Consider the following 13,315-nt stretch of genomic DNA (forward strand, 5'->3'; position numbering starts at 1 on the left):
CGGAGCGGCCAAATGGAGGAAATGCTGTGTAAACATTCTCCATTCTGCCTAGCAACTAGTGACGCTGATTTCTGCTCCATGTGATTGGAGCAGAGATCAGTGTTCACTAAATGAAAGCCCAACCCCCCCACAGTTAGTAACACACCCCTAGGAACACTTAACCCCTACACTGCCACCCACTGGTTAACCCTTTCACTGCCAGTGTCATTTACACAGGAATCACTGAATTATATAGCAGTGATTACTGTATAAATGACAATGGTCCCAAAAATGTGTCAAATGTCCGTTGGGTCCCCCACAATGTCGCAGTCACAATAAAAATCGCTGATCGCCGCCATTACTAGTAAAAAAAAATAATAAAAAATTATTAATAAAAATGCTATAAAACTATCCATATTTTGTAAACGCTATAACTTTTGCGCAAACCAATCAATAATCGCTTATTGCAATTTTTTTTACCAAAAATATGTAGAAGAATACGTATCGGCCTAAACTGAGGGGAAAAAATGTTTTTTTATATATTTTTGGGGGATATTTATTATAACAAAAAGTAAAAAATAATGCGTTTTTTTCAAAATTGTCGCTCTATTTTTGTTTATAGCGCAAAAAATAAAAACCGCAGGGGTGATCAAATACCACCAAAAGAAAGCTCTATTTGTGGGAAAAAAAGGACGTCAATTTTGTTTGGGAGCCACGTCGCACGACCGCGCAATTGTCAGTTAAAGCGACGCAGTGCCGAATCGTAAAAAGTGCTCTGGTCTTTGACCAGCAAAATGGTCCGGTCTGCAAGTGGTTAAATACAAAAGTCACTCACCAGTCCGATTGAGCCCGGTTTGTACCTCTCACATATCCCCTGTATTCAGCCCATGAGACCACCAGGCACCCTATAGATCTAAAAGTCCAGGTAGTATAGCAACAATTTAAGCAAGAATTCACTTGGAATATCAGCACACAACACACTGTAGATAGTTGTCCCTGCTAGGGATATGCAAGATAAGCGTAAGCAATGCCTTCGGGGTTAGTACGCAACGTTTGGGGGGGGTGAAATGTTTTCCTTTTTTTGCCCCTGCGCTTCCCCGCACTGTTATGGCTTATAAGGCTTCTATATCATGCCCCGGGCACAGCCAGACACAGGGTCTCAAAGTATCCTACTTCAATCTAAGATAAATTCTTCAAGTGGAAGCAGTTCAGGCATCTGGGGGTCTCTGGGTGTGAGTGATGTACACACACATGTATTTAAATGTAAAAAAGTCCCTCAGAGGGTTTCCTCGGATTATACAGCTATATGCTTATGTAATTCATTAGGATGGGACCAAAACACAAATAAAACTGCAAGAAATACTTCGGTTAATCCTCGCTGTTCTGGTGTGAAACTGTCCCATAGCCCCCAGCTCTCTTTCAGTCTCCCACACCGATTATAGAGCTGGTTCTGTATTTTAGGAATAACGTTTTTTATAACCACCAGTTGGTGATACCCCAGAAATAACAGGCAACTAGGGAGAGAAAGATTATCCAGGTATCAGCCAGTATTGCAGGGGTTAATCCTCCGAGTCTTGGCTCACTGTGATGTGTATATTATAATATGATTGTCTCAGTAAACATCCCCTTAGCAGTCTCTCACATAGTTTTATGGGGATAGTTCAGTGCCTGGTAGTTGATACAAAAAGAAACAAAGTAAGTGTTTCACCTTCAGCACATTAAAAGGGATTGTAAAGTCATTTTTAGTCTTAAAATAACAAACATGTTATGTTATACTTACCTCCACTGTGCAGCTCGTTTTGCACAGAGTGGCCCCGAACCTGCTCTTCTGGGGTCCCTCGGCGGCTCTCTCTGCTTCCCGTGATACAGCCGGCGGCTATAGCTGCTCGCTGTATTACACGGCCCTGCCCCCTGGCGCGACGCGTCATTGGATGTGATTGACAGCAGCACGAGCCAATAGCTGCACTGCCTTCAATCCATCCACTCCAGCCAATCAGCGGCCAGGCTAAGTGGTGAAGAGGATGTCGGGGGCAAGCGCGGGACTTTCGAGGGGTGAGGTAAGTAAAATGGGGGGCTGAGGGAGCCGGCACTGTGAGATGTTTTTTCACCTTATTGCATAGAATGCATTAAGGTGAAAAAACATTTACCTTTACAACCCCTTTAAGTTTCCAGCATCACCAGTGTAATGAGCTCAGTGCAGACCAGCCCATCTGAGACAACAATGAAACGAAAAGGAGAGGGGGGAGGCAATCCTCTTCACTGACAAAAAATACTCCTCTCAGTCCAGCTTTCTGGCTTCACGCCAGAGTATAAAGAAAGGTGTGGGGGAGACAGGAGGAAAGAAAAATGAAAAATCCTTGTACTATCTCTACACAGCCTCCATTCCCCTCCTCCAACAGATAAATAACTGGAAGTTTCTCCCCCAGCCACAGCACTGATATCCGGAGAGTTTCAAAGCAGGGGGGATGAGCTGTACTTCATCCTTCTCCTCCAGCCTGTGGAGCTGCTATAGAAGTTCAAAGAGGATTTCTCATACTAATACTGGCAGCCTTTAGTTGAGATGCCATTCTGTCATGAGAGAGGAAAGGGGGGAAGCAGGGGCGGATCCAGGGGGGGGGCAACGGGTCAATTGCCCCCTCCGAGAATACTGGCAGCTGATGACAGCAAAGCCGGTTCCGCGGGTCCAATCGCGGCCGGTTCCGCGGGTACCCGCGGGCCGGTTCCGCGGGTCCAATCGCGGCCGGTTCCGCGGGTACCAGCGGGCCGGTTCCGCGGGTCCAATCGCGGCCGGTTCCGCGGGTCCAATCGCGGCCGGTTCCGCGGGTACCCGCGGGCCGGTTCCGCGGGTCCAATCGCGGCCGGTTCCGCGGGTACCAGCGGGCCGGTTCCGCGGGTCCAATCGCGGCCGGTTCCGCGGGTACCCGCGCTGAGTGGATGGGTGAGGGGGGGGCAGCTGGGCAGCTTAGGAGGGCTGCTGGCCAATCAGGAAGCCAGCAGGCAGGGGAGCAGGGAGATGACATCATCTCTCACTGCCCTGCATCCCTCCAGTCCTGCCCTCACTGTGTAGGAAGCTGTGTGCAGCAGAGAGATTGCATCATCTCTCTGCTGCCTATCTTCACTCTGGGACCCAACAAAAGACCACCTTAGCAGAAAAATGACACAGTAGGTGACAATCCGCAATGTGTGGCAGGCTTCGTGGCAAGTGGCAATCCGCAATGTGTGGCAGACTACGTGGCAAGTGGCAATCCGCAATGTGTGGCAGGCTACGTGGCAAGTGGCAATCCGCAATGTGTGGCAGACTACGTGACAAGTGGCAATCCGCAATGTGTGGCAGACTACGTGGCAAGTGGCAATTCGCAATGTGTGGCAGGTGACGTGGCAAGTGACAATCCGCAATGTGTGGCAGGTGACGTGGCAAGCGACAATCCGCAATGTGTGGCAGGTGACGTGGCAAGTGGCAATCCGCAATGTGTGGCAGGTGACGTGGCAAGTGACAATCCGCAATGTGTGGCAGGCTACGTGGCAAGTGACAATCCGCAATGTGTGGCAGGTGACGTGGCAAGTGACAATCCGCAATGTGTGGCAGGTGACGTGGCAAGTGACAATCCGCAATGTGTGGCAGGTGACGTGGCAAGTGGCAATCCGCAATGTGTGGCAGGTGACGTGGCAAGTGACAATCCGCAATGTGTGGCAGGCTACGTGGCAAGTGACAATCCGCAATGTGTGGCAGGTGACGTGGCAAGTGACAATCCGCAATGTGTGGCAGGTGACGTGGCAAGTGACAATCCGCAATGTGTGGCAGGCTACGTGGCAAGTGGCAATCCGCAATGTGTGGCAGGTGACGTGGCAAGTGGCAATCCGCAATGTGTGGCAGGCAACGTGGCAAGTGACAATCCGCAATGTGTGGCAGGTGACGTGGCAAGTGACAATCCCCAATGTGTGGCAGGTGACGTGGCAAGTGGCAATCCACAATGTGTGTCAGGCAACGTGGCAAGTGACAATCCGCAATGTGTGGCAGGTGACGTGGCAAGTGGCAATCCGCACTGTGTGGCAGGCTACGTGGCAATCCGCATCTGGTGGCAGGCGACGTGGCAAGTGACAATCCGCAATGTGTGGCAGGTGACGTGGCAAGTGACAATCCGCAATGTGTGGCAGGTGACGTGGCAAGTGACAATCCGCAATGTGTGGCAGGTGACGTGGCAAGTGACAATCCGCAATGTGTGGCAGGTGACGTGGCAAGTGACAATCCACATTTGGTGGCAGGCGACATGGCAAGTGACATCCTCAGGGCTCCCACTGATTCTGCATTATGGTGAGATGAACCATTTAATTTTATATTACAATGTATTAATAGAAATAATGCGCTTCAATCATCCTGACACCATAACAACCATGGTGCCGTAATGATTGAAGCGCAAATACCAGCCATTTCCCATATAAATTGCCCCCAAAAAAACATATTTTATAGCAGTGCCCCTCCCGAGACTAGACTCTGGATCCGCCCCTGGGGGGAAGAGCGGGGGTTCTCTCACCGTATTCCTCCTGTTGTAGCAGCATGCCTCTGCCAGATAACGGAGAACAGTTCTCTGTACCTGGTATCCTGAATGTTTGAGGGGAGATCTCCACTCTCATCAGCATGCCATTACTAATGAAGTCTGTGATCCGAGGTTCCCTGGAGGGGAATTGCTCCAGGTGGGAGCAGAGGTGAAGGGCGAAGGAGATGGAGGGAGAGCACTCTCACTCTCACATCGCTCTCTCACTCTCGCACCAACATCCACATCCACTTCTGGTCACGCCCCTTCAGTCTTAGCTGGCCCATTCATGAATGTCCTGTTACAGAAGATCAATCATCTATCTTTGAAGCTTGCTTGTAGAGTGCTAATCAAAGATTTCCATCACACCAGTTGGTCAGAAGCCAAGCTTTTGTTCTACAAAGCTTTCATGTGCAACTTGTTACCAGGTGACTGGGATGCATCAACAAGAAAGAGAAACTCCAGAAACCATGTTGCCTTCCAGCAGAGGTCATGTGACAGATGTGGACATCACACAGGAGAACATACGTGTATATCGGGACGCTACAGATGGGGTTATAGGGATGTCCCTGAACATGACTCTTCCCTATAACCCCATCAGCTGGGTGTAGTGCCACCATATTGGGGGCCCAATGCATATCCAGCCAATCAGTACATGAGGAGCCACACACAGTGTTATCACATCTCACAGTGATTTGTGGATGGACAAAGATGGAGGCTGGCCTTCCACTCTGGGCCCTCCAATGGAATCAGAATTCCCATTTATATTATTGCTGTTGGGTGTGAATTGCACATTATTAATGTGCTTTGCTGTTCCATATTTCCATGGCTGTATTTCCTATGCAGATACATATTTTATTTTTGTATAACAAGGACAGCTAGTGGCCTTGCTGAGGAATAGTGAAGATTAGAGGACCTGTCCATGGATGGAGTGCAAAAAGAGAGCCCAGATTTTCCCCTCTCCTGTCTACCAATGACTAGATCCCAGTGATCTGTTAGGAACCCATCTGGGAAATAATGATCTAGCTGACACCATAGATTCACCTTTGTGACAAGTCCTCATTCAGTGACCCATTAGCAGCAGGTGCAATCATTGGCTCTAGATGGGTAGGTGGGCCCCTGGCTGGTGTGCGGTATCTCTCCGGGGGCTGTTCTGATGACCCTTCTGTGTTACCATTGAAATCTCTCTGTCAAGGAAAACAAAATCTGTATTTCTTCTTTGAGGGGCCCATGATTTCAGAGACTGTCAGGTTATACTGCCTCCTACGGGAAGAATGGGACACTGGCAAACAAAAACTGTGGACCCAGTATAGCCCCTCCTACTCCCAGTATGCCTTAGTTTTGTGGGAGTGTCCAGAAGGGTTGCCTTTTCTCTGTGTATTTTTATAATAATAAAATATGAATTTTGGGATACACTTTGGCCATGTTCTGACATTGTGTATAGGTGAAAATCTCAGGTGGACCGTCATGGGGGAATAGAAAAGGGTCTTCACCAACCACAAGATTGGAGGAGCACAACAATGTCTTTGTATGATGGCAGATTTGCACTGGGAACACCTGAGCTCATTTGGGGGGGCAGCACATACTTTTGCCTCCACCTGAGGAGATCACACCCCACCCAATACATCCCCTCTACCTGAGGAGACCCTTACCCCACCCAATACCATCCCCTCCATCTATAAAGACCCCACCTCACCTAATATCATTCCCTTGACCTGAGGGTACCCCACCTCACGCAATACCATCCCCTCCACCTTGTGTATGATATCTGCCAGTCTCTTATTCCAACTGCACACAGCACAGACATCTCTTCCCTATTCCTACCTATAGCATTGGCTGCAGCTCTGACAGACTCATATTTTCATAGAAGGGTGAAAAGTCTTCACCAGAGACCTCAGGAGATTCCTGCTTCTCCTGCCTGCACCTACCTTCTTCCTAGCCATAGCAAGTTGTGATTGGACTGGGCTGTTATTTCTTCACCTACCACTAGGTGTCCTCAATGCTCCACCTGCAACCCCTGCATTCTGTGCATCTAACGTGGGGCTAATATATAGGAAACATGACATAAAATGTGTACCATAAAATACATGCATATTTACAAACAGTATATGGAAGGAACATATTATGTGGTAAATATAGAGAGGGGGCAGGGAGAGTGCAAGGAAAGGAAAGAATGCAGAGAGGGGGAAGGGAGAGGTGAGAGTGCAGCGAGAGATGAGAGAGAGGCAGAGATGAGAGAGGGGGAAGGGAGAGGTGAGAGAGGGGAAAGGGAGAGAGGATGAAGGGAGAGGTGTGAGAGGGGGAAGGGAGAGGTAAAAGAGGGGGAAGGGAGAGGTACAAGAGGGGGAAGGGAGAGGTACAAGAGGGGGAAGGGAGAGGTACAAGAGGGGGAAGGGAGAGGTACAAGAGGGGGAAGGGAGAGGTGAAAGAAGGGAGAGGGGGAAGAGAGAGGAGAGAGGGGGAAGGGAGAGGAGAGAGGGGGAAGGGAGAGGAGAGAGGGGGGAAAGGGAGAGGTGAGAGAGGAGAAAGGGAGAGGTGTGAGAGGGGGAAGGGAGAGGTGTGAAAGGGGGAAGGGAGAGGTGAGAGGGGGAAGGGAGAGGTGTGAGAGGGGGAAGGGAGAGGTGAGAGAAGGGAGAGGGGGAAGAGGAGAGAGGGGGAAGAGAGAGGAGAGAGGGGGAAGGGAGAGGTGAGAGGTAGAAGGGAGGAGGGCAAAATTAGAGGTGAGAGGGGGAAGGGAGAGGAGGGAGGGAAAGGAGAGAAGAGAGGGAGGGAATGAAGGGATAGGTGAGAGAAGGGAGAGGGCAGAGAAGAGAGGGGGAAGGGAGAGGTGAGAGAAGGGAGAGGTGAGAGAGGGGGAAGGGAGAGGAGAGAGAGGGGAGGAGAGGAGGAAGGGAGAGGAGAAAAAATATAATAAAACTAGATGAGAAATATGGTAGTCCATAAATCAAATCGGAATAACGATCCCTTTGGGTGATGATCCCATGACATGAAATCCTTCGGGGAATATATACATGATCCTCATATACAATATATCAGACATGAAATGTAATCAGAACAATCGGTGGATAAATCCATTTAGAGGATACAATAAAAATTGCAGCAAGTTGTCAGTGAAAGGCGAAGCGGCTGAACGGGCTCGGCACAATGGAATCTTAGGAGCCGTGTTGGCAGAGAGTCATGCAGAGCAGAGATGGGGGAGTTGGCAGAAGTAAAGATGAACTTCTAGAAATGGGATGACTTGGCTAAGCTTGTCATTCAGGGGGATAAAGTTCTGGTTGTGGAAGAAAAACTCTGATATAAGGCAGCAGAGAGCCGGCTATGAGATCTCCGTCTCTCCTTGGGATTGCTGATGGATCGGGTTCTGTTCTTATACAAGATAATGTCAGCAACATGGAGAAAGACATTGCAGAGAGAGACACTGGGTGCCGGGAATGCCGTATATGTTACATAGAGCCGCATCACTTTATTACATCCAAGGAGATGAGAGAATATAGGAAAAAGAGAGAAAATGCAATAATAGGAGAGTGCAGGAAGAGGAGTATGGAGGATGGAGAGCAGTATGGAGAGGAGTATAGAGAGTAGTATGGAGGATGGAGAGGAGTATGCAGAGCAGTATAGAGGGTGGAGAGCAGTATGGAGGATGGGGAGGAGTATGGAGAGCAGTATGGAGGATGGAGAGCAGTATGGAGGATGGAGAGGAGGATGGAGAGTAGTATGGAGGATGGGGAGGAGTATGGAGGATAGGGAGGAGGATGGAGAGCAGTATGGAGGATGGAGAGCAGTATGGAGGATGGAGAGCAGTATGGAGGATGGAGAGGAGGCGTATGGTGGATGGAGAGGAGGATGGAGAGCAGTATGGAGGATGGAGATGAGTATGGAGGATGGAGAGGAGTATGGAGAGTAGTATGGAGGATGGAGAGGAGATTAGAGAGGAGTATGTAGGATGGAGAGCAGTATGGAGGATGGAGAGGAGAATGGAGGATGGAGAGCAGTATGGAGGATGGAGAGGAGTATGGAGGATGGAGAGTAGTAGGACAGCAGTAAGAAGAAGATGCAATCTCTTTCTCTGTATTAATGATTGTTCCAGTCAGCTTCTATCAATGATAAACTTTTTTCCCGCCATAAAATGAGTCCTAATAATGAGTCGGATCCTCATCATCATCATAGTAAGTATTTATAATATTGGAAAGTGTGGAATCCTACGGAGGGGAGAAGAGGGAATTCACAATGAGAGGTGACCATTATATCCATGAAGAGTAGAAGACTTTCCTTTAGAGGGTTGCAGAGAAATCCGAGGTGTTGGTGAGGACATCCTCTATACATGGGAGAGGTCCAGCAGACCCAACACCGGGACACAATCACCAGACAAATCTCTGTCCATCTACAAGAGATAATTGTACAATTACACTGAGATATTACATTGTATACATTCCATGAAATGTTTCATCAATACATATATATGTGAATGTGATGTGTATATCATTCCATTTTACTTTACATTTTTTCTTGTTCCCAGTGCACTACATTGTGGCCTCATCATACAGACCGGCCCCCCAGCCATTATTTATAAAATAAAGAAAGCATGGGCGTCCGCAGAACATTTTCAGGGGGGGAATCATTTTAGGGTCATGCATTTACCGCCCCTTTCCAACAATGTCATTATCACATTATCATGGTCAGAGACTTCAGACTTCGTACAGTCCCTAGGATAAGTAATGTATAATGACCAACAGGCCCTCTTACCAGACCCAGCTAAACTACAGCAGTGATCCCTCTGGCTGGATGATTGATCACTCTGGGCCCCCCGGGGGCGACTCTGGTCAGTAGTGTAGTATGTCTGTACCTTGGTCTCTCTGGCTTCCGCCCTACACACTCCTCATTCTTTGTCCTGTAGCACTCTCTCCCTCAGCTTTTTTTCCAGGCTGCAGTCTCTCAATCTCTCTCGATCGAGCTGTAGCCTCCTCCCTGTGGAAAATGGGGCTGCCAATCTTTGCAAACATGTACAGTTATGGCCCATAGGGAAGGAAAGGAGCGGGCAGGAAGCCCTGATAGCGACGCAACTGTGCTGAATTTAAGATCTGATCATCAATTCCAAGGGGGGCACTTGACCCCCCTTGCCCCTACCTGCGGACACCCATGAAAGAAAGCTTGCAGGAAAGAACAATTTAAATGTGATTTTTTGTTTATAAATGTCAGTTTTGCTGCAGTATGTTCTATACATGCAAAAATCAATAACTAAGGTAAGGTGGAGTGGGATTTTGTATGTACCTTGTAACAAATATATTAACAAGGTTATAAATAAATATAGATAAATATTTTAATCAATATAGAAGCAGAAAATTTAAGAAATGTATAAAACATTCATAACTACTTAACCGCTTGCCAACCAGCCGCCGCAGTTGTACTGCGGCAACGTGGCTCGGCTGCACTAATCGCTGTTATGTTACATTAGTAACATAAACGGCCACTAGGGGGCCCCTGCTCGCTCCCTGAGCCGATGCGAGCGCATGGCGGTCTCGATCACCCCCAGGCTCCCGAAATCACTCAGGACACATGGAGAAACCAGAACGGTGTGTGTAAACACACAGTTTTCGTTTCTCTGAGGGGAGAAACTGACAGATTGCTAATACAGAGTTTTTCCTGCACAGTCCAATCCCCCTTCAGTTAGAACACAAACTAGGACACACATTAACCCCTTCACTGCCCCTTGTGTTAATTTTAATCGCACTGGTTGCTGTATTAATGCCAATGGTCCCAAAAATGTGTCAAAAGTGTCCGATGTGTCCGCCATAATGTCACAGTCACAATAAAAATTGCTGATCATCATCATTACTAGTAAAAAAAACAATTATTATTAAAAATGCCATAAACTATCCCCTAGTTTGTAGACACTATAAGGTGATCAAATACCACCAAAACGAAAGCTCTATTTATGGGGAAAAAAGGACGTCAATTTTGTTTAGGAGCCACATCGCACGACTGCGCAATTGTTGGTTAAAGCGACACAGTGCCGAATCACAAAAAGTGCTCTGGTCTTTGGCCAGCCAAATGGTCCGGGGCTTAAGCAGTTAAATGACATTACAGTACAATATAGAACAGATTAAAGTTGAATTCCATTTATTTATTTGATGTTGTTGGTAGACATAGTCCAATGTCATATTTCTGGATTTTCTACATATCATCTGTTTTTATTCCCAAAATCTGACAGGCATCCATGGTTTTTGAAAGGATGAAGATATTCTCACTCCCTGGAGGACAGGATTCCCCCCCCCCCCCCAAGTTGAGTTTACAAGCAATTAAGCCTCTAACTGTGCATGACAATTCTGACTCTGATCTGTCTATGAGAATTCCTGATTAACTGCTCTGCAAGCGAGCTTCAAAGAGAGCATGACTGGCAGAGATAATTGATGAGCTGAGATACAGAAGATCAAAGACCCAGATATCTATGAAGATTTGACTCAGGTCAGACAGTGGTGATTCATATACAAACACTGCCCCCTAGTGGACAATATCCCAGGACGGTTAGTAATATAACCTGTTGAGGAACGCCCCAGGGATATTCTGATTTGTCCAAAATGGAATTGGGCTGGCAATGGGAGGGGTTTGGATGAGGTGTGATTGTAAAAAGGGCTGTTTCAAACTGAGAGCTCTCTCTTTCAACATCTGAAGACCAGCTAAAGAGTCTTTTCTAGAGGATGTGATAAGTATATTCTTGTATTGTGTTCTGATTGTAAGCTTTGTAATATTGTAAAATATTTTAATACTTGTATGTTAGTTTCCTAATTCTGCTGTTTAGTATATTCTTATTTTCTTGGGAAATAAATGTAACATTGCTTACTAAGCAGATGTGTTTGTTATATTATTGTGCTGATCAGACTCTTATAGACTAGCCAATGTATAGGGATAGGCAAGCTAATACATGTATGCAATTGTTATATAGGATATATTAGATTGTATATTTTTGCATAGATTACTTTGGATTTCCAACCATGTGCCAGAACCAAGAAAGGAGCAGAGGGACAAATAGATCAATTAAAACCTGTGGTGCAAGGTTATATTAGTATATTGTTATTTCACCTGAGTAATGTCAATACTGCAGTTAGTCCAATGGGGAGGGAGCCTGATGTGCCCGTGGGTATGACCTCTGCATCCTCACCGGGGAAGAACAGACTTCTATGTAATGGTGGTCATATGATTAATGTTAGGAATGGCAAAAAAATAAAAGTGAAAGCAAAAAAGGGAAGGAACCTTACACTAATAGGGAAGCCAGTGTATGATCTGAGAAGTTCAAAAATATATATATATATTTGTAAAAGAAGATAGGTTTAATGACTGTGGGTATAAGCCAAGCCACCCTTGAGTTTCAGTCTTAATTCCAATGGATGGCATTATAAGGGAAAACCATAGAAGAACCTACCCAACAGTAATTGCATAAAATGGGGGTCTATTAGATCAAATAGTGATGTCATAGTACAATTTGTCCCAGCATGGGGGTTCTCACCTGGTTCCCTGTGTGTGTAAGTCTCCTTCCAGTGTTTCCACATGTAATTAGACCACTGAATGGAGACCTTCATGAGTTATGGTGTATAAATATATATATGTAGGGGAGTCTGTTGTAATTACCAGGGGAGGAGGAAGGAGAGATCCCTGAGGCTACTCACATCACCTGGATCAAGGATCCAAGTGGATTCTGTAGGATCCGGAGGGACGGGAGAGGGCTCATCTTACCATTGACATGCCAGATGAGTCTCACATCACAGCCGTGGCGTGTACCTCCTCCGAATCCATCTTCCAGGTTTCCAAGTATCCCAGATGGAATGTGGGTGGCGGCTAAATTGCTTCCAGCTGATAGCTATCAGCAAGGGGGAGGCAGGGCTGTGCCAATGACCGGGGAGAGGATTGGGGCTGGCAGAGTTTCAGAAATTACGCAAAGCAGAAGTGCTTCATTGGCGCTGTGCATTCCAAGTGGGCGGATGTCTGAAACCGGAAGTAATGTGACCCGGAAGTTGCTTAAGAACGGGGACCAAGAAGGAATATAAATATCCACCCAGGTATTGCCTCTGTAGGATTTAGACTTGGGCAGAGGGATTCATTTTAGTGATTTGAATCATTTGGATCAGTTCAGTGAAATGATTTGAATCACTGAATGGACTCACAACTCATTTCCTCCAAGCTAAGATTAAGGATCATAACTTCAGTCCTGTGATACCCTCAGTCAGTACAGTCAGCATATTTGATGTTAAGTAACTTTATTTTGCTGCAAGAACTATTCTATAAACTCTGCAATACAGCAAAAAAATTAAAAACAGATACCTTGAATTATACAAAAATATTATCATAACCAAAAATACAAATTATACCTCGTTCTGCACACCAAAAACATGAAAAAATAAAGGATACATGGATCCTGACCTGAACATTGAAAAACATTATTATCTGCTCCGATTTTAAGTTCAAATTTAAAAACAAGATTTTGAAACTTTATTACTGGGAAGTTGAGTCCGTCATCAGTTATTATTTGCTTGTGATTCCATAGAGACTCATTGTGAGCTCTCTAGAAGGAGTCATTCATAGATTCAGGAGTCATGCTGCTGGCTCCTACATACACAGCTCATTGTAATATACAGAATGATTGTGTGCTCTGTGATTTAGGCCGGGTTTACACAGTGCTGCGCTCAGTGCGCTGTGCGACATCTGTGCAAATCACATGCAATGTCAGGGCCATGCAAATACAGACATTCAGATTTGTACGGCTGAATTTCCATCACATTCAGCTAGCTGCTGCATAACAATGATATCCCTCT

At 46.5% G+C, this 13,315-nt stretch overlaps 1 protein-coding gene across 3 annotated transcripts in view; it reads right to left on the reverse strand.

The window, feature by feature from the left end:
- Nucleotides 1-7,526: 7,526 nt before the first annotated feature.
- LOC143961965 (NACHT, LRR and PYD domains-containing protein 12-like) overlaps nucleotides 7,527-13,315 on the reverse strand; it is a 161,933-nt gene continuing 156,144 nt past the window's right edge. For all 3 annotated transcript variants that reach the window (XM_077471306.1, XM_077471305.1, XM_077471304.1), the window contains one exon: nucleotides 7,527-8,892. The gene's annotated coding sequence lies outside the window, so the exon portion shown is untranslated. The remainder of the gene's footprint in view (nucleotides 8,893-13,315) is intronic.

This window comes from Lithobates pipiens, unplaced genomic scaffold (assembly GCF_037356315.1).
Source record: "Lithobates pipiens isolate NorthernLeopardFrog02 unplaced genomic scaffold, aLitPip1_a1.2 Scaffold_8, whole genome shotgun sequence".
NCBI lineage: Eukaryota > Metazoa > Chordata > Amphibia > Anura > Ranidae > Lithobates > Lithobates pipiens.